General features: G+C 42.3%; 1 protein-coding gene across 16 annotated transcripts in view; it reads right to left on the bottom strand.

The window, feature by feature from the left end:
- Window positions 1–20,859, bottom strand: part of ANKS1A (ankyrin repeat and sterile alpha motif domain containing 1A) — a 178,506-nt gene that overhangs the window by 149,081 nt on the left and 8,566 nt on the right. The window lies entirely within an intron of this gene.

Here is a 20,859-nt window from a genome sequence, read left to right as displayed (position 1 = left end):
GTACCGAGGGCACAGGTCTCTGGAAGCTATAAATGCGTAATGCTAATGAGAAACTTGAAGATTGTTCAAAGAAAAGCTAGAGGAAAGTGTATCTAAAACTAAACCCTGACCAACTTCTATCAGACTTCATAGAGCTGGCTGAATGGTTCATATTAACACCCATAAATACAGAAGAAAGAAAAATACACACACCAAAAAACCCTCCATTCAACGCCAAGTACAAATAGATCCTGGGAGGCTGTGGGGCCAAGCCAACATTCCCAGTGCATTCACTGTCCACAGAGCTGGCTTTTTAAAAACCTCCTCTAAATGTCTGAAGCCCCTATCTCTGCAAAAGCACCTGGACCATCAGAAAAATGCACAGACATTCTTCAAATAGTTTTCAGACTCTTTGAATACAGGGCAGTGAGGAGTAGTATGGAGCCCAACATCGGGCACAAAACTTAAATAAGGAGTGGGCCAGCCCCGTGGCTGAGTGGTTAAGTTTGCACAATCTGCTTTGGCAGCCCAGGGTTTCGCCAGTTTGGATCCTGGGTGCGGACAAGGCACTGCTCATCAGGCATGCTGAGGCGGCCTTCCACATACAACTAGAAGGACCCACAACTAAAAATACACAACTGTGTACTGGGGGATTTGGGGAGAAAAAGCAGAAAGAAAAAAAGAAGACTGGCAACAGTTGTTCGCTCAGGTGCCAATCTTTAAAGAAAAAAAAAACTTAAACAAGGGTCAAAGAGTTGATCCATCTTCCTCTCTCCATCCGAATTCAGGAATCGTTTCATACAGTGTCCGAGGAAGAAAGGCAGCTCTTTTCTCAACCTCTCTCTCCCCTATAATCTGCTAAATCCATTATATTTATGATGTAGCTTGACAGTCCTCAGTTTAAAACTATACTAGTTACTAGCACTCGGAGCTTGGGCAAGCGACTGAAACTCTAAGCCTCTGCCTCCTCATCTGTAAAAGGGGATCTGACTCCCTCCCTCCCACGGTTGCTGTGTGAATTAAATGAGATGTAACAGGAGATGTGCTTCCCCGAGTACTTGACACACAGAAAGCATTCAATATGCACTATAAACATTATCCCAGAATCTTCTATTGCTCCCTTTTTATCGGGTTCTTCCCTTGCCTTCAGATATGGTCAGAACAGAGCCCCCATCAGAGGAAAAAGGCCTTACTGGGCCTCACTGCCCCTTAAACCTCCGTCCTATTTCAAGTCTTCCTGTCCCTGCCAAAGTTTTGAAGTCAGTGTTCTACACCCAAAGCCCTCACCGTAGATGCCCTCCCCACTCACAGTACAGGCCCTCAAGGCAACCATCAGCTTTCCCCCACCTTAATGGAACCATACTCTCCAAGATCAGCAACTCACACAATCCCCAAATCTAATTTGTTTTCATTCTCCTTGATCTCCGACACGCTCGACACAGTTGATCAAACTGTCCCCTAAATTCTCTGTCCCCTTGGTCACTATATCATGGCCTTCCTAGCCTCCTCCTTCACTCTTGCTGGCTCCTCCCCTTAGTCATGGGTATGGAAACAACTGGGGCTCAGTCCTCTGCACCCTCTCTCTCTGCACGTGCTTGCTCTCAGGATGCACCTCTCCATCTTTCATTGGGATGAACCCCAGGGCTACAAGGGCTGACTGGGAGTGAGCCTAAGGAGAGTCCTGTATGTGTGTGAAAGAGTCTTCATCCTGGGAGGGCAGATTTGATCTCTGCAAATTTACTGATACACAAAGCCAGGTGTACTGATCAAGGTAGGAATGCGATGTTTGTGTGAATGGAAGGTCAAAACAACGTGTGAAAACAATAGCCTGAATTGGTAGGTTTAAAAAATATCTAAATTCCTCATGACATCTCCAGCTCTAGCAGGTATAGTACGGCGGTTAGGAATGAGGGTTCTGGAGTCACAAATGAATCCTGACTCATCCACTACCTAGCTCTGTGACCTTGGACATGTTACTTAGCCTCTCTGTGCCTCAGTTTCCTCATCTGTAAAATGGGGATAACAGTACCTATTCATATGGCTTTGTGAGGATTCAATGTAAAGCAGTGGCTCAGTGCTGAGAATACAGTAAGTATGCTGAAAATTTTAGCTGCTGTTCCCCCTACTGTCTCTTATATTCAGAGCCTTAGTCAAAAAAGAATGTCAATTAAGATGTCTCAACACAGACAGGGGGGAATAATCCACATAGGAAACAGAACAAGGAGCAACGCTTTGAATGATCTGCATGTAATAATCCAGAGGAGGCTATCAACCTATTCAGAACATCTGGATATGTTCTTCTGAGTTACCCCACAAATCTCTAATGCCCACAACATTTGTTTACCCAAAAAAGCCCTGATTCTTTTACTGATCAACAGTTGCTAACAACACTGAGTCTGCAAGTTTGACGAGAGGGCTCCACTTCCAGAGGGAGCCTCCAGGTCTCGCGGCTCAGGTTGACGTGAACTGCAAACATCAGCTGTTTTCCTAAAGAACTCACTGCCTACGCCATCTCCAGACCGGAAAGCTTCAAGTTATACTTCGGCCTTTTGGGAACAGAAGTCATCACATACCTACACTAGAAAAAATTCTTAAATAATAAAAAGATGTTAACATTTTCAAAGGACTTCAAATCAACAGCCAAGAGTCTCTCTCCTTTCTCTGTCTCCTCAGAGTTCTTATAGAATTTCAGAGCTAGAAGGAGCTTTCAATATTTTTGAAGAAAAAGCTTTCATCCACAGCTACATTTGGAAACTCCTCTACGTGGTCCTTGTGCCCTCAGCTTGGGTGAGAGACTGACAACAAAGTGGAAGATGAGATTTCTTCAGCGCCTTGCAAGTTGGCCAGGCCTACTGCACTGGAAACAGCTCAGCCCGCGAGCGCTTAATCACATGAAAGCTTCCCACATTGTTGTTTATTTAAATATGCAAATAGAAAATTTAAATGTAATGATGTTACAAAAGGCTGGTACCCTAATGATTCTTAGAGTAAAAAGCAGACACTGTATTATTCTGATTCACTAGCCTATCTTACTACTTTGAAGGTCAGCTCTAGTCCCAATAAACCTTAGTTTCCAAGCCCATCTGTGTTTTGTTGTTAAAAAAACAATATTCAGAAGAGAGGTGGAACCTACTCTTTGATGAATGGCATATTTTTTTTTTTTTAAAGATTTTATTTTTTCCTTTTTCTCCCCAAAGCCCCCCAGTACATAGTTGTATATTCTTTGTTGTGGGTCCTTCTAGTTGTGGCATGTGGGACGCTGCCTCAGCGTGGTTTGATGAGCAGTGTCATGTCCGCGCCCAGGATTCGAACCAACGAAACACTGGGCCGCGTGCAGCAGAGCGCGCGAACTTAACCGCTCGGCCACGGGGCCAGCCCCAATGAATGGCATATTTTGATACAAAGTCTTTACATAGACTACACTTTGGATATGTTGTATAAGTTTTTATAACAATCAGAGATCCAGTTGGCCAAGAGGGCATGATTAACTGTATTTTTAACTTTGGACAAACTAAGAAATGAAGCTATAAAAATAGATGTTTCTCTACTCTCTCCTCCCCAATGTTCCCAAGCTCGTTTTGTCCATAATCTTTATCTGCCTGTATGACAGTCTCATTGTTTTGTGCTATTAAAGCAGTGCAGTTGCACAATGTAAGATCATATCCAACTCAGCATCTTCTCAACAGAAAGAATCAATCTCTTTAAGGATCACTTTTAAAGTTCAGTTGCACTGCTCCCTAGAAAATAGCCAAGAGGGCCCTGGGATGGTAGCTGTGGGCAGGGAACCAGCCAGCCCACAAGACCTCAGGCAAGGCAGTGAGCACAGGACAAAAACAGTACATGCCATGAAGCCAGAGACCCAAGTTTAGAGCCCAACTCCAACATTTACCAAACTCTGAGTGCTTTACACAATTCTTAAATGGATCTATTTGTACCTAACTCAGAGGAGCTGAGAGTGAACTCAAAAGAATGTATCTAAACAGCCTACTGTAACGCCTGGCACAAGGAGGCTTAATGAATGTCATTTTTCATCCCCAAACCTTGGTGCATCTTTAAAAACTGCCCTAATGAGAGGACAGGGAAACACTTGAGCCTCTTGGCTCAAGACAAATCAGGCAAGTAGACTCATTCATCAATAAATCAACAGGAATTTAGTTAGAGACTCTCTCTTTTTTAAAAAATTGTTTTATTGCGGTCATATTGGCTTATAACATTGTGTAAATTTCAGGTGTACACTATTGTATATCATTTTCTGTATAGTTACAGACGAGGAGGGGGAGGGGGAGGATGAGGAGAAGAAGGAGAAGAAGAAGAAAACACCTCCCCTAATACCTTAGCGCCAGTAGAGGAAGGAAACAATGTCTACCAGGCAATGAGGATATGACTGTGGCCAATAAAGAGACCTTACGTACCTTCAAAGAGTTTGCAGTTTAGAAGTGGATAGAGACAAGTAAATGGGAAATCAGAATGCAGCATAACAAATGCAATGCCAGGAGTTACAGAACGGGCTCTGGGAGCACGTAGGAAGGGCCTTCACATGCAGAATCGGAAGACTTCCTGCAGGACATGACAGATAACAATGATAGTAATAGCTAACTAACACTTGCTGAGAAGCTACTATGTGCTAGGAAGATGCTAAATGTGCTTGCAGATTACCTCCTGTAATTCTCAGAAAAACACTGTAAGATAGCTACTATTATTACTGCCATTTTAAAGTTGCAACAAAGAGGTTAAGAGACTTCCCAAGGTCATACTGCTGGCAAGCAGCAGAGCAGGGATGAGAACCCACACAGCCTGACTCCAGAGTCTAGGCACTTCACTACCATGCTGACTGCCTCTTCTAAAATGAGGCCAGACGCTGCCAAAACTTGGAGCATAGGAAATTTTCTAGGCAAAGAGGTGTATGTACAGCTCTAGATGCAAGTAAGCACAGGGCCTAGGTTAGAGGGAATTGCAGATGGGCACCTGCTATTTGTTAAATTCAGTAATGCTGAAGCATCCAGTGGTGATGCAACTGAGGTGATGCACAAAGCTATCAGTGGGGAGCAAGGAGGAAAGAGAAATGAGCCAGACTGCAAAAGCCTCAAGGATACACTAAGGAGTCTGGACTCAAGGGCAAGCAACCATCCTGAAAAGGTGCTCCAAGCCAATAGTTAATTTTCTCTTAGAAACGACAGTCTCCTGGGGGAACATTCCCAAGGGACTAATAATCCAACTTTTTGTGTAAAGAATTAGAAACATTATAATTTACCAATCATAACTGATACTCATTCAAGATCAAGTTTTTTAAGGTGCACATAAAGTTCAAAAGGTAACAGTAACTTGTCAAATTCACATTTAATATGCCATAGTTATACAGAGTTCTGTAAAAAAAAAAAAATTTTCATGCTGGCAGTCAACTTTTTACTTCAACAAATCAGAAGGCAACAGAATACTTTTAATCAGACTACAAATTCAGGAAATGGATTTAGTAGCTATCTTTAAGGAGACCTTGAGACAATGTGATGGTTTTTTGTGAAACTATGCCAGAGATACTGTTTGCCTTGGTTGCCTTCTTTTCCTTACCATAATTTTCTGCATAGAAAGCAGAGAGGCACATTAGGGATGATTTTACCAGTCCCATAGCTCACCTAGCACAACAGTTATAAAGCTGTTTACATTTAATAAAGCACATACCATGTGTCAGGTGCTATTCAAAACATCTTCATTATGTTGAAGATCCTCACAACGACCCTATGAGGTAGGTAGGTACTGTTATTCCCACCTTGGAAGTAAGAAAACTGAGGCACAGAGACTTTAAATCACTTACTGCTAAGCAGAGAGCTGGCATTTGAACCCAGGCCGACTTTTTGAGAACCTGCACTCCTAAGCACTACACACACTGGCTCTCCCAACTCATATCACCTTCAAAATGGAATCACCAAACTCAATCCACATTTGCACGGAATTCAACATCCCTCTGATTCTCAACCACAAGGTGTTCCACACCCATAAGGTCTCAAGGCACTGACTTCAATGATGGCTAAACCCTGGAAGAAACAAGTACGGGCTGGTTCTAGGAATAGAGCAGAGAAGGTAGAATGAGAAACAGGGAACGTGTTTCTGGAGCGAGCCTGAGGCAGAAAAACTGAGGGGGGCGGGAATACGGCTCTTTAGGAAGAGCTACCTAGGCTCTCAGTATGTGCTACCAAGTGGGGGGAGGGCTGTTGGTAACCAGAGAAAGCCTCTTCCTCCCTCCAGGGACCATACAGTCTGAGAGTTCTGGAACTGCTTATCAGCTCCCACCCACAGCTCCACCCTAGTAAACTGCTGTGACCCTGGCCAGAGCAGAAACACCTGAATTTCCTAAGCAGGGCAGCCATGGTGTGGAGGGGTGGGGCCTACCTGGGCTGGGGCCTCCTGGCCTCAGGTCCAGAGCAGGCCAGTGAGCAAGGAGGGAATATGGAGCAGTCAGTACTGGATTCTGTGGGGACAGGATGGCCCTTTCCCTCTACCCAGCTAGAAGAAAGACAAGAAGCCCTACTCAAAAAGATCTTTTCCTACATCACACCATCAGATTTTTTTGGTTTGTTTAACATACAGAGTGAGACACAGCAGAATGTCACTTCATTTGCACTATAATTCCCTCACAAAAACTGATTTTCTACATCAAGTTGTGTCTAGCTACACAGTGGTTATATGAATTTTGATAGGTAATTGGGAACACTGGGGAGCAGGGGAGCTTGGCTAGCGGTGAAAAGAAGAGGTCACATAACTGAAAAGGTGCCAGAACATCACTGACATCTAAATGTACCTCGAGTGAAACCCACCTCCCCACAAACCACACAGGAAGAGCCTCTGCACTCAGCCAAGGGCCTGCTCCCATTTCTCCATGAGTAGCTCTGTCTGTCATGCGGGGGCACAGGGAAAGCTGTGAGCAGGCTGCTGGGGCTAGCTCCTTAAACCCCTCCTCCCTCTCCCCTTCCTCTTCCTCTGCAGGTGCACACAGCACACTGGGAGGGCCTGCAGGGAGAGGTTTAGTGGTGGACCAAATAAAGGAATATGCAGGAATGCTGCTCCCCAAAAAAGAGATGCCCACTAGAAGGACCTGTGTCTCTAACTGTAAAAGAAACCGTACCCCCTCCCCTGGCTTATTAGCCATTCTACCCTATTACTCCATGTAAGCAAGGAGGGCTGTGGGTCCACTTTAATGAGGGACAACCACACTGCAGGCAGCAAACTGCTGCTACCTTAGAGAACAAGGAACAGTGTGTGTTCACAGCAGGTGCTCATAAATGTTGAGTGAAAGACCAAGTTACTAAATAACTTAAGAAAACTTCCCCAAACTCTGTAGGCCAATAATGTGCTATTTTTTGACTTTATTTTTATGCAATGCAATTCCCAGCTGAACCACACAGAATTACAAACCCTACACAGACAGGACTCTGAACATTCTGAATTTTTTTTACTTTTAAGTTACATGGGGGCAGAGCATATTCCAGAGGCAAAAGGAAGACTTTTACAAGAGACCAAGTGAGGAAAAATTTCTTTAAAATGAGACATCTGGTAAACCTGGCAATTCAGTTTTCATTTGTTGATGAAAATTTCTTGGACCTGGGTTCCTCTCTGAATCACTCCTCTTAAAATAGAGGCTTTATAAAGAGCATTTTTGTCTAATTTTTCTTCCATGGCAGGCCCCGTTGAGAACACAGACGAAGCAGCAGTCTCAATCCAAAGTAACTTCATTTTCATATTAATTAACACTTTAACTCTGATTCAGCAGTTTGTTGAACAGTGTACGGTAGTTGAGACTTTGGTCTCACCCTTTCGTAAATCTCCATGTCCAGATTTTCCTCAGTGTGCTAACAAGATGAAGACGTGATGCTCCCTTACCCACAAATTCTTCAAAGGCTTTTAACTGGCTACGAGGAAAACAGCTCTGACCTTGAACCAAATTCTTTCTCTGAGAAGACAGGACCAGCTCTGCCTTAAGCTAGGAGCAGATCCCAAACAAAACAGAGAGGCTCAGAGATGAGGGCTTCCACAATATGCCAGCCCACCTCAAAATGAAAACACAGCGAGCCTTTTCTTCACTTCGTTATTAAATTTTCATCAATCAAGCTGAAGTAGAAGAAGGAAACCCTCTGGAAGGAAATCTTGGGAATATAAAAACCCAAACTGTACCTCGTTAACAACAACAACAAAAACTGTCTAGGCCTGAAGCTCCAAGATGTTAACAAATACAGATCTATGCTTGCAAGCAGTATGACTGCATTCTTCCCCAGCTGCCTACAGTACTAACTATGGGACTCCTTCACTCACCAAGTATCTGAGTATCCACTACGTTCTAGGCACTGCCAGAGGGGCCGGGATCCACATAGGCGAAACTGACAGACACGGCCTTGGCCCTCATGGAATTTATATTCTACTGGGCGAGACAGACTTCAAATGATCCCAGAAATAAATGTACATAAAGAGCTAGCTAATACTTCCCGCTACAAACAGAAGCACCCTCTACATATACAATGCCCCCAAATCCCCTTTTAGAGTAAAATATTACCCCGTTTTACAGCTGAAAAACTGAGATACATTAAGCAATTTGCCCAAGATCCTACAACTAACCACCTCAGCTCAGCGAGGCCTCAAATCCGGGCTCTCTAAGCCCACCTCTGCCCTCTTATTGCTGCTTCCAGAAGCCCTCAGTAAGACCACCAGGGAGAAACAACTCTACAACCCACCCTGCTCCCACATTCAGAGCCTTCGGACAGGCCGATGTTCAATAAACACTGTTCTGGGGTCCACAGTGCAATGTTTAATGCTCTTCTCACTTCACTCGTGGGGAAATTTTTCTTAAGTTCTTCAGAACCTGCGAAAAAGTCAGTAACACAGGGAGCCTAACGGCCTTTTTCACAGAATAAATCTAAAACGGTTACTGGGCCCTGGGGGATTTCTAGCTGCACAAGAAAATGGGCCAGCATGTTACCTTAACTGTTCTTCCCATCCTGGCCAACTCAATACTGGCTAACAGAATTTTCAAAACTGTTTCCTCCCCAATCTCAGAAAAATCTTACTACTTCCCAAAACAATTTAAAAATACACTGCATAGTGTCTTCCTGAAACACTGTATTAATCAGATGGTGATGACTAAAGTGCTCTAGATTCATTAGGGTGATTTACTAAGTGATGAATATTTTTGTTGAGCAAACTATGAGTCCTTAATGAACACTGTTTAAAATCTGATGTTTTTTAGGGGGCCAGCCCAGTGACCTGGTGGTTCGGTTCAGTGCACTCCACTTTGGCAACCAGGGTTTGGTTCCCAGGCACAGACCTATACCAATCAATGGCAGCTATGCTGTGGCAGCAACCCATATTTAGCTCAGGGTGAATCTTCCTAAGCAAAACAAACGAAAAAACCTGATGTTTTTAATTACAGCAATCCTCCCTTATCCGCAGGTGATATGTTCTAAGACCCCCAACAGATGCCTGACACCACAGATAGTACCAAACCCTATATATATCCTGGGGTTTTTTCTATACATACATACCTATCATAAAGTTTAATTTATAAATTAGGCACAGTAAGAGATTAACAACAATAATCAAATAAAATACAACAATTATAACAACATTCTGTAATAAAAGTTATGTGAACACGGTCTCTCTCTCTCTCAAAATATCTTATTGTACTGACTCCTCTTGCGATGATGTGAGGTGACACGATGCGTATGTGATGAGACTGAGTGAGACGAATGGCGCAGGCATTGTGACGTACAGCTATTTTTGGATGGCAGTTGACCACAGTCAGTAACCAAAATTGAGGAAAGCAAAACCACCGATAAGGGGGGACTACTGTATCAAACTTTCATAAAGTAGCACTGTCTAAGAACCATTTGCATGAATTTTTGAAATGTATGCATAAACTTCTTTGAGAAGATGCCATCCTTCCTGATTGATTAGTTTTAGATATAAAGACTATTTTATTTAGTCTTTCCTAACTAGTGAATAGTTGGGGGTTAAGAGACTGAGACTTAAGCTCAGCCATTATTATGATGTGTAACCTTAACCAAGTCAGTTCATCTCTCTGTGGCTACTTATTTGTATCATGGCCACATGAACAGTCTTTCTCCATTCTACAGCATTGGTGAAGCCAAATGAAATTAGAGAGGTAAATGTAAAAGGTATTATTTAAAGTCGAGATATTTGATCATCTTCCTGTACCTGGCTCCTAGTGCAGGGCCTAACACAACAGAAACTGGGTAAATGTTTGAAGAAAGAACAAAGTTCACCTCTGCAGAAGCTGACAGCATTCATCAAGCACAGGAAAGGAAACCTAACCTTAGGGTACCAAATGGTGGGTCAGGTTAACCACAACAAAAATAGGCAAGACACACTCAGCCAGCAGGACTATGATAAAAGTTCTCCATCTCACCACCAAAACGGGAACCACTCATCACTGCATGCCACACAGATACACAAGGACAGGTCAAAAACGTCACTCAACCCATTCTGTTTCTCAGTCTACCCAAAATGTATCATTTTCTTTTCAATGATCCTCTAACCAAGTATCAAAGTATTCTTACTAGTGCTCCCCTCTTTCTAATCTAAAATCAACTTTGCGGTAGAATAATAAATGTCTATTAAATCCTTACTATCAGCTAGGTGCAAAATTTTCAGTTATTTCAATCCCTACTCTTTAATAAAATGCAGTGCCAACTCTTCTTAGAGGTAAAGGGGCCTCTCTCCCCAATAGCGTGCTCTCCCACCCCTGGGCAGGCCACCCAGGCTCAGGGTCTGGAGCACCACCTCTCTGAAGATCGCTCCCTGGGATCAGTGAGAAGCCAAAGGAGCTGCTCTGAGGGTAAGGTCGGGTAAGGAGAGAGAATGGGGCTGAGGACCACCCTCTCCCTCCAAAGGGCCCTATGGGAAAGAACCTGGACTTCGGTGTTTTAACACAGGGGAACCAGAGCACACCAGTGACGAGGATCAGACGACATGAGGTACCAACAGAAAATGCTGCCACTGATGCTAATTATAGATGCTGGAGGACCAACAAATTAATAAACAAGAAACTGTGAAAATTTGACTTGGCCATGTAAAAATTAGTACTAATGATAGTCACTTATGTAAACTGCTTACCTAATTACCATGCAGCACCATAATGACCACATAGATCATTAAAGGTGTCAGATTAGCATATGAATGTTTGATTTCATCACAACCCTGAAATGAGGTCACACACGCTCGGCTTTCGTAAATTGTCGCTCACCTCGCATGCTTTCTCACTCACAACTTAAAGCTGAAATGAACATCCCTGGATGAACAAGAGCTTGTGCTGTTGTAAAAGCATTCACAGCCCCTGGGCACCACCTGAAACTGGAATCACAGAGATTCGTCGAGGCTCAGAGCACTATATAGAGATTCCAGGGGCAAGAAGTGTATCCACAGTTTTATTCTACATGATTCTGTAGACGAACTGATATTTCTCTTTTTTCCATTTGAATAAGGATTCTCCGCCCCACACACCACCATCCTTCACTCTAAACTGTCAAGGATTTATAACAACAGGAAATTTGGAGTTAGGGTAGGCAGATGACTGAATTTTGGCTGACTGGAGAGAAAAACTTCCTCTCAGCATAAAGGGTGTGGTTTCGGTTTCTTAATGACCATTCAGGGTTAGGACTCCAGACACGCCAATCGCAAAGCCTGGGGAGCTTGTATTGCCTTTTCTAGAAGTTTTCAGTCCTACGTACAAGGTCGTTGAACTTCATGACAACATGTTCCATAGCTAAAGCTCAGCACTGTGAGTGAGGAAGTCCTGGGCGCCTAGATAACGGCCGTATGGGTTTAAGGATCCCCCTCACTGCTATCCTGTACACAACGAAGCTTATTTCAGCAGACCACAGGCCAAAGCAAAGACAGGGTTGGCTTTAAACTTTATAAAACCCTTAGAATCAAATCTATACACCATTTCACAAGAAGTGCTGGTTTGGCTTTCTGTACACATCTCAGTAAAGAAATAACTATAATCCTGAAAGGGGTAGGAAAGTCTGCCTTTTCTTCTTTCCATACCACTAGTTTCCCCTCAGTTCAAGGGTTCCCAGGTCTTCCCTGTGGGAATACCCATTTGGAGATTTGGCTTCATCAAATAAACAAAGGAAGATTAAAACAAACCAAAAGACTGATTTATCTGCCTGATTTTAAAAAAAGTTATCTTGGGGCTGGCCCCATGGTGTAGTGGCTCAGTTTGGCATGCTCCACTTCAGCAGCCCAAGGTTCACGGCTTCAGATTGTGAGCAGGGACCTATGTCGCTCATCAGCCATGCTGTGGCAGCAACCTACATACAAAGTAGAGGAAGACTGGCAACAGATGTTAGCTCAGGGTGAATCTTCCTCACCAAAAAAAAAGTAATCTTAGAACGCTAGGCCTTCATCTACAAACTCGTATGCACACCAAAATAAGCAATGGGGCTGTTCTAAAGCAAACGCTGCCCTTCTGCTGAAGAGGGAAAAAAGCATTTCATTTCAGTTATGACTTAAAAAAATCCAGTCCTCCCACAAAACTCCACTCCCTCATTTTACATTGTACAATCCTGTTTAAATCCCATTTAGTCACAGGAGAGATCAACTTTGAAGTTGTAAATCAACAACGACCAAGTCCTGTCCATTCCACCTCCAGAATCCAGTGTGGCCTCCTCTCCATACCCACTGTAACTGGCCCTAATCATTTTGCACTCCCAGTCGATTTCTATTTTTTTTTTCTTCTTCTCCCCAAAGCCCCCTAGTACATAGTTGTATATTCCAGTTGTAGGTCCTTCTAGTTTTGCTGTGGGGGACGCCACATCAGCATGGCTTGATGAGCAGTGCTAGATCCGCGCCCAGGATCCAAACCAGTGAAACCCAGGGCTGCCAAAACAAAGCACGTGAACCGAAGCACTCAGCCACAGGGTTAGCCCCTCTTAGTTGATTTCAACTTCTCTGATCTATTTCCCAAAAATCTGAAGTGATCTTCAAAACTGCAAATGCATCATTACCTTCAGTGTAAAATCCAACTCCTTAACGTGGGCACAATGGTCTCGCCTCTGCCTACTACCCCAGCCAATCTCTCCCCACTCCATAGCATCTCGCCTCCCTCCTTCACACCAAGCAACTATCCGCGTTTTTCTGAATGTGCCATGCTCTCCATACATCCACTCTTTGCACACACTGTACATTTTCTCTCCAGCATAGAAGAGCCCTCAGTTTTCCCTTATTTGCCTGTACAACTCCTATTAGCTCTAATCTCCACTCAGACTTCATTTCTTCTAGGAGGAACATTTCCCTCACATACCTAGAGCTGTCCCTACTCCCCACCGACCCTCACCCCCGACCCCCACCCCCACTCCTGTCCCTTCATTCCTAAAGGATCCTCCTGCATCCCTCTGTTTTGTAGCACTCACTACACTACTGTCTGTCACCCTCATTAGAAGATTAGAAGGCTGGAATTGAGGCTTCTTTCCTCTCTAACTCCACTAGCCAGAACACGGGCAGGCTGGCATGCATTCAGTGAAGACACTGTCATTGTCCTTTGGTTCCAAATCAGCACAACTCCTCCTACTCCCCAAGAAAGTTAGGGGAAAGGCATTAAATGAAGATTGGGTGTTAACTGCTGCTCTTTGACCATCATGTCAACTACTGTGGAAAAAAAATACTACTAAGGTGACTTTCATTAATGATGATAACTATTATGGTAAATGTCAGGTGAAGGCACAGAGCATGGTGCAACAGACAAAACACTGACTCTGCAGTCAGTGAGATATGGGATTGAACTTAGATAAGTAACATAAGTCGAGGTCTGTGGTTGTATTTAAGTCTAGGAATGTGTTTAGTGTAGTATTTGGCACATATAGACCCATCTCTGCTCCCACCCTAGTGTACTGCATGGACCTGGGTGTATGATGGAGAAAAAGATACACATTCCTGGGCAAAAACCTATGGTGATAGAGGACAGAAGAGTGGTTACCTCAAGAAGGGGCATTTTTGCCTAGGAGATGACACAAGAGAGCTCAGTGGAGTATTGGAAAAGTTCTATGTCTTGATCCTGGTGATGACTACACAGACGTATACACAGATAAAAATGTATTGCTCTGTACACTTAATATCCATGTACTCACTGTCTGTAAGTTGTATTTCAATAGTTTTTTTTTAACTAACAGAAGAAACACACTCTCCCTGTGACGGAAGACAGCCCCAAAAACGAGGTTCTGAAGTCAAAGCATGCTTGCATGCTGAAGGCTCCTGGCCACTGACAGCACTGATTCTTAGCCCCGGGGCCACAGTGTTATTATAAAGGTCCAAAAAACGGATTTGTACACCAGGCATTGGCAGTGGGCAGAAGAAACATCTCACACACATACCACAATGTCCCAAAGGTACAGAGAAGCTACGTGATGAGACACATTTATTTCAGAGTGTTACTAACTTCATAGTCCCTCTGTCATAACATTTTCTCCACCCTCCCTTCTCTCAGGTCTAGAGATAAAATCTAAACTCAATCAAGACAGCATCCAAGCTGGCACCCACCCAGCCTCCCCTCTACTGACTCCACATGTAGCCTCCCACTGGAGGCTCACTCTCTGCTCAGCAAACGGGTCTTTCCCACTGTAGCTTCTCCACCTTTGCCCCTAGCTGTTCCCTTTCCTCCTCCAGCTGACAGTATGTTCCAGCCACTGTTCTAAGTACTTTACACGCCTTACCTCATTTAATCTTCACTCAGCCTTATTACATGGGAGGTATTATTATTACAGATGAGGAAACTGAGGCAAAGAAATGAAGAAAGTTGTCTATTATCTATTGATTGGTAGGTAGCAAAGGCAAGATCTGAACCCAGACAACTTGACTCCAGAGCCTCTATCTGGTAGAAGCGTTGCTTGTTTACTTTTGAAATTATTTTAGGTTTACAGAAGAGCTGAAACATAGTAGAGTTCCTGTATACCTTTCACCTAGCTTCCCCTTCTGTTAACATCTTACATACCATGGTACATTGATCAAAACTTAAGAAATTAACACTGATACAATACTATTGACTAAGCTACAAATTTTATTCAGATTTCCTCAGTTTTTACACTCATGTCCTTTTTCTGTTCCAAGATACTTTATATTTAGAGTCATAATTCCTTAGTCTCCAGTCTGTAACAATTCCTCAGTCTTTCCTTGTCTTTCATGACCTTGTTACTTTTAAAGAGTACTAGTCAGGTATCTTGTAGAATGTCCTTCAATTTGAGTTTGTCTGTTTTCTCATTACACTGAGGTGATGGATTTAGGGGAAGAACACAAGAGGTGAAGTGCCCTTCTCATCACATCCTATCAGGGTGTAAGTGATATCAACATGACTTATCACCGGTAATGTAACCTTGACTACTAGGTTATGGGGGTGTCTGCTAGGTTCTTCCACCATAAAGTTACTGGTTTTCCCTCTCCGTACTCTATCATTTTAAAGCCAGTCTCTAAGTCCAGCCCACACTCAAGAGGAGGTGAATTAAACTTTATCTCCTGGAGAGAAGAGTTTTGAAGAATATGTGGACATGGGTTGAAACCACCATAGTAATTAATAAATATTTTAAGGAAGATGCTTTGAAGCCATGCAAATGTTCTGTTTCTCCTTAAACTTTCACCCACTAATTTTAGCCTTCATTGGTAGTCTTGCCTGCAGCAATCATTACTGAGGTACACTAATGGCAATTTTTTTTCTGCTTTTTTCTCCCCAAATCCCCCCAGTACATAGTTGTATATATTTTTTTTAGTTGTGGGTCCTTCTATTTGTGGCATGTGGGATGCTGCCTCAATGTGGCCTGACAAGCGGTGCCACGTCTACGTCCAGGATCCGAACTGGCAAAACCCCAGGCCGCCAAGGCAGAGCGCGCAAATTTAACCACTTGGCCACGGGGCCGGTCCCTAATGGAGATTTTCTATTCCCCTCATTCCTTCTACATTTATTAACTGGAATTCTTCTGAAAGGAAGAGCTATCTCTTCTCCCCACTTATTTATTTATTCAATCATTTAATATCACTAACTCAGAGATAATTTATTGTACTCTTTGGTTTATAATCCAATACTATTGTTAATGACTTTGTTGTTCAAATTGTTCCAGTTTTGGCCATCGAGAACTCTCCCAGGTTGGCTTCTGTGTTCTTCTGACCTGCTGCTGTCTTTAGTACCAGCAGTATTACATATGCTAGCATATTACTACATATTACTACATATTACTAGCATACGATAACATATGCGTTCCTCTCAGCAAACACAGAGATTTTTAAATGATTGTGAAAACTCACTCAAAAGAATTAGGTCTTCATAAATATCTGTTGGATCATCCAGTTGAATGAGAAAAAGTTAAAGTATACCTGGGCTGCCACTTTCATCAGTTCTCTCTATAAAGGAACCATATAGGTGACAAAAGAATAAATATTAAAAAGAGAGGTAAACAGAAGTGATGGTAACTGAAGACAATGAGTCTAACGATCATGATGGGTAAAGAAAAGACATTAAAAAAAAGACAGCTGCATCAATTTGGTCAACAAAACGTAAGTACCGGAGTCTGATTTCTTATACACTCTTTCTTTAGAAAAGAAAAACTGTTAAACTCTAAAGTGAAGCATTAAGTCCTGGATCATTTAATCAAAAATCTGTTTAAAAGTCTGCTGTGGGTCTGCTAAACATGGCAAAAGGGCTGCTGATGAGTGACTAGCAAGAAAACCGTTCTCCAGCTAGCTCTTAAACATACAGTTATAGAGATAGCAACAGATTAAAAAGTAACTAATCTGGAATCTCTGCCAATTTCAACACGGGGTATTTCACTTGTAGGTAAAAAGTAATAGAGCCATTCTATTACTGCTAAGCACATAGGACCCATAGGGATCTTCAGAGCTACTTAGCTACAATACTATCTTTTTCTTCTACTTCTACAACCTGGGGACGCAAGACATCTTTCTGGCAGCATGATCTCCACATAAAATAGACTCTAAAGGCCTTGCAAATGGAAAACCTCAGTCCCAGGCGAGTCACTTAACCTCTTTACTGATTCAATGATCAGTAAAATGGGCACTAATACCTATATCACAGGATTGTGACGATTAAAGCATCAAGGATTAGGGACATTTCCTGTCCCCAAATCTCCCAGGCTTCGAGCTAGTATCAACAATCATCTGGACGAGTCAGATAATACTCTCTGAAAAGCGTTTTATGGACAAACTAATTATTATTTGAGAACATAAAATTAGGTCATAAACCACTAATGATGGTGAGAGAGGGGAAAGAACTGTAAAAACGCAGAGTTGCTAGCAACAGTTAGAAATAACTTCAAATACACTGGCCTCTGGTTTGTCACCAGTTCTTTAGATTTACTTCCCTTGCACAAAGTTTGGCCTTGGTAGTGCATCCGGCTGTCATGTGTCCAAAACAAATCCCTATCACTTTGAACTTTGGGGAGGTCCTGAATTTTCTCACAGATGAAATTCATGAACACACTGACCTGCTTGAGAGGAAGATGAAAATCTTCTAGAAGAAAAGTTTGAAAAAAGCAATATGTGAGGCTTTTTCCTCTTCATGAGCTGCAGGGCATTCCCCTACATCCTCCAAACTAACATACTATTTGGCATAAGTTTAAAGACATTCCCCTCATTCAACTTTCCTATATTCCAGGGAAAATGCCAGCAATTTTTTTTAAATAAGCCTCTCATTTTATGTAGTCAAGTGTTCCAAAAGATTTTGTATTACATTCTTGGGTAAAAGGAGGAATCCCCACTTGCATAAAAGCTAAGAGCAAGGACTCCGGAGCCAGTCCGCCCAGGTTCAAAATCAAGTTCTACCACTGACTGCCTGACTACCTTGGGCAAGTAACTTGACCTCTCTGTGCTTCAGTTTCCTCATCAGTAAAATGGCAAGAATACTAGTGCCTTCCCCAAAGAGTTGTTATGAGGACAAAATGAGTTAATATTTGTAAAGTGCTTAGAACAGTGCATGGCACAAAGTAAGTGTTATAAAAGCAACTATTAGAATAAATAAACCCTTAATGAATCTTTTTGGTAAAATATTACCTAAGCATATAGTAGGTAATGGTCTTAATCTCATCCAAAGACACTGAGTTCTCCAAGTGGTCAAACGTAGTGCTTTACAGGCAACAGTCTTGAAGTCAGAGAGACTCCTGGCTCAGCACCCCTCTGTGTGGCCCTGGGCTGGTCACTTTAACTTCTCCCTGAACCTCTGCTTCTTCATCCGTACAACGGGAATAATAATTATCTAGTAGGCATGCTGTGGAAGTCAACTGAGAAAATACAGATACAAAGTTCTTGGTGCAGACAGAGCAAAGCATTAAGAGCTCAAGAAGTGAAACTATCCCCTCCTCCCAAATACACGTGTACACATCCACCTACAATAGTCTGTGGCAACGACTCTGAGGTGTTGTGAATTAACCTGCACATTAACTACCTCAACTACCGCACTGTGGGCTGGGACTGCCACCGAAGTTTCATCATGGCTATGGGGCAACCTGAAGAAGCAAGAATCAGGCAGCTGGACCCAATCAGGACAAGAGTCAATGCACAGACATCATCAACTGGATCAGAGGAAGAGTGGAGAACATGACACCAATAGTTATGAGCAAAGCCAGAACTGGGGCTCCTCTCCAGGCCCAGCAAAGAGCTAAAGACCTAAAAACAAACACTAGAAAGCCTAAGACTTTTCCAGTGATTCAGGTAAACAGCCCTGAACTGATCTGTTTTGTAAATTTTTCTGGCCATCAGACTTCTTATAAGTAGGTCTTGATTGCAATTCAAAAGGAAAACTAATGAGAAATGGGTTGTGTTTAAAGGAAACTGAAAAGAAAATCACAACGACTGCTTACTCAGGTAAAAGGAAAACAAGTCAACAGGTTGGTTCACTCAGACAAAAAGGGCTACGGGCAGAAACCCATTTTAAGAAGGATCTTTCTAAGGTTAAATGAAGTACCACCTCCAAAAAAACCAGTTTGTGTTTTCTAAATAACTGATACCTCAAGAAAGAGTACCACTTTCTCTCTCTTTATCTACAGGTAAGAATAGAGTTTCCAATTTGTTTAAATAAAATGTTCCTTAAAAAAATTAAAATCCCTGAGATTTTAAGCTCTTGCTATGACTGAAAAGAATTGTAATTAGGAGATCTGACCGTACACATGCAAAGCTAAAAGCCACCAAATGCAAAAAAAGATGGACAATAATAAAAAATCTTACTTTCTTAATCCTAGTAAGGATAAGCACTTAATCACTCCTTCCAAATGCAAACATTAATGCTACTAATCCAACATCAGTGAATGCTCAATAAATGCTGACTACTGGTACTATTGTTAGTGAGACATACATGTGGAGCTGCTTTTCCAGGCACAGTAAAGGAAAAGACTGGTCTCCAGACATCATGTTGCTTCTAGTCACCACCGGTAGGGATAAGTGGTGTGCAGCCATGACAAAGGAGAGAGCTCAGCTCACGGAGGCAAAGCCATAGCCTTGTCTTGCAAGAATCATGCACCATCCAACTCAACAGTGTGGATAACTCCTTGGCACTATGAAGCTGAAATCTTTTAAGGTATGTTTTCCTTTCTCAAGAAATGAAGTTCAATATATTTCTTTTCTTACTTTTATTTTCATTTTTTATCTTAACTAATGAGAACAGTCTTTAAAGAACCTGAGAGCCCAACATGAAAGTGCTGTGAAGTCAGTCAGCATGATGCTTTCATGTATAGTTGCACTCCAAACCAAGAAAAAAAGATACACAAATGTCAGAACAAGAATTCAAAATCAGAGTTGTGAGTGGGAGCTCTGAATGCAATAAATCAGAAATCAGCAATAAGGAAACAGAAAAATGTGCTTAGTATTCTTAATAAAAGGCAATTCAACTGACTCTTCAATGTTTATATAAAAAGTATGACACCATAAAACTTACTCAGAATAACAAATGAGACTGAATCATCTAAGCAACAGCTCAGCTTGATACATCTAGATTCTTATCTAGAGCCACTCATAAAGCTGGTGGGAAAAAAAACATTCAAAGTGGGTCTTCCATAATTACAACCTAAAGAATTTGGTTACTCAAGTCCCTAGAACATCTTTTTTAAGGCTTTCTCAACTATAGGGCCATCTATGGCTGGCAGAAACTTAAAAGAAAAAAGAAGATTAGAAGCCAGCTGAGGGGCTGGCCCCGTGGCCGAGTGGTTAAGTTCACGCGCTCCGCTGCAGGCGGCCCAGTGTTTCGTTGGTTCGAATCCTGGGCGCGGACATGGCACTGCTCATCAAGCCACGCTGAGGCAGCATCCCACATGCCACAGCTGGAAGGACCCACAACGAATATACAACTATGTACTGGGGGCTTTGGGGAGAAAAAAGGGAAAAAAAAAAAAGTTAAAAAAAAAAAGAAGCCAGCTGAACTGATCTATACTCTTGAAGATTAGAACATTTGATGTGCAAACGGCCAGATGAACCAGCACACAAACCAGAAGTCTGAATAGAAATATCACTCAATTAAAATACGCAAACACAATTTAAAGTGATAAAAGCAGCACATGGAACCACTTAATTGTTTTTCTTTTTGACAGTTGTTGAGGCAGTCAGGGTTCTATTTCAGAGAGATCCTGGCCTCTGTTAGGCAATGACAGCATCCTCCGTCATACTAAGTGACTTCACAGCACTTTCATCTTGGTCCCTCAGATTCTTTAAAGAGCACTGTCATTAATCAAGATGAAAAATGAAAATTAAAGAGAAGAAATACACAACTAAAATATACAAACACCATTTCATTACAAACCAATTCAACTGCTTTTCATGGTAAAGTAAAACTGCTAAAGTCTAAATGTCTCAGAGTACATTTTTAAAAGGTTATTATTGAAGTACAAATATGTT

Source organism: Equus caballus, chromosome 20 (assembly GCF_041296265.1).
Source record: "Equus caballus isolate H_3958 breed thoroughbred chromosome 20, TB-T2T, whole genome shotgun sequence".
NCBI classification, from domain to species: Eukaryota; Metazoa; Chordata; class Mammalia; order Perissodactyla; family Equidae; genus Equus; species Equus caballus.
This window is presented reverse-complemented; position numbering and strand designations above follow the sequence as displayed.